The sequence below is a fragment of the Bidens hawaiensis genome, unplaced genomic scaffold, assembly GCF_021521415.1.
Source record: "Bidens hawaiensis isolate Kalapana, Puna unplaced genomic scaffold, B.hawaiensis_p1.1 tig00029920_1, whole genome shotgun sequence".
NCBI lineage: Eukaryota > Viridiplantae > Streptophyta > Magnoliopsida > Asterales > Asteraceae > Bidens > Bidens hawaiensis.
In genome coordinates this window covers 69,808-71,697 of record NW_027494977.1, presented here as the reverse complement: position 1 = coordinate 71,697, position 1,890 = coordinate 69,808, and positions in this window count along the sequence as shown.

Sequence of the window (1,890 nt, the reverse complement as noted above, 5' to 3'; positions counted from 1 at the left end):
GATCTGATGGATTCAAAGATTGTGAGAGCTAGGTTGAACTGATTTTGTTGAATGAGCTCATTGAAGGAAGCGATGAGGTAACATTTGACGAGACGAGATAATGTTTAGGAGACGACGGCGGTGTTGGTTGGATCTGAACTGTGGGAGCGTTTGAGTGGTTGGACGGCTTAGATTGTTTCTATGCTTAGGGTTTGGCCTTTATAAAGTGGACCACGGTTGGAACTGGACCGCATCGTATTGTATATCAACATCTATGTTTTCTTTCAGGTTGTAAGGCGGTGGAACAGTGGTGGTGTAACATCCCGTTTTCCTAGTTTCGGTTAATAAATTAAAATATGGGTTATTATGAGTCGGGCTAGTGATGGGTAAATGGGTATGGGTTATGGACTTGGGCCATGAAGGAAAGAAGGAAATGACCATGGGCTTAAGCCCATGATCCATAATTATATAAGTATTAATTACCAAGTAATTCTCATTTACACATATTCCATACACCACCAAAGCACACACTTAGCTCTCTCTCTCTCTCTAGCCGAAATCACCAAGAAACCGAGCATAAACCCGAGTTAGCCGCGCACAACTAAAGAAAGGGATTACCATTAACGGTGAACGTAGCCGCATTCAAGTGAGTTTCTAGCCCCACTTCCTTGTTATATTTTCGGGGCTGTGTGCATACTCGATGTGATAGTTAATACACTTACCTTAAGTGGTAAGTGTATGCTTTGTATGATTTATGTATGATGATTTCTTGACGGTGCGTGAAAGATATTCGGATATTGCATGTACTGCTAGGTGGTAGTTAACGATATGATTACTATATGTATGCCATGTATAATTTGTATGTTATTTATGTATATCTTAAACGTGAATGAAAGTGTAAGTCCCCCCGGGGCGTCGCTGATCGATACGAGATCCGCACGAGGTCTAGGAGTGCGGAATAAACGAATCTGCAGATCCTTTATATAATAACCATAACACGTTACATACCGATCATAAACAAAAACACTGCCGACCCGAGGTGAGCTCTACCTCGGGCCGTCCCACACGAATCTCCCTCTCTGTTTCTCTCTAGACAATTGAACTGAACACAAAATACTCTTACTCTCTGGATACAAAACCCTAAACAAGACACACACATATATATATAGATAACCAACTTCGCGGGCTTGGGCTTGGGCCTGTAGGCGAAGTTGTTCTAACTTCGCCTATGGTGAAGTTGTTCTAACTTCGCCACATCGTCTCCACTGGTCAGAATTGCATAGCGACGGTCACAAAATGCACCAACAGACTCCCCTTTGACCGTTGCTCTCAATTCTAACAAACACAAAAGATCATCTGTTACAAAACATGCACCAACAGACACCCCCTTAACTGATGATCTTCTGTTTTTTTCTTCTGGTAGGACTCAATTGCACTGTGATCTTCAAACTTAACAACACATATACATGCAACATCCATCCTGTTTTCAACCAACCGTGTCTGAAACTCTCTTGTAGCTCCACAGATCTACCAATCACCCGGGGTCTTCCATATCAGATCTCCCCTTCAGTGTAAGCTCCTCCGAACTATATCGATCGAGATCTTTGACCTTCATCCCCGTGCCTAATCGATCATCTCAACCAACACGTGAAGTTCTTCTAACTTCACCAACACGTGAAGTTGTGCTCCCTCCACAACTTCACCAACACATCGGAATTGTATAGTAAGATAAGGTTCAATCTTCAACTACTCAACATCAAGTGATCAGTTTCATCACAAAACCACCTTGACAGAATCTAACACACATGACCATTAATTAATCCGAAGCATCTTTAATCACCAGGGATAACGATCAAGAACTTAAACAATTTAATTCCCGATTAAATCCAACTTGTTCCAAAATTTTCACCT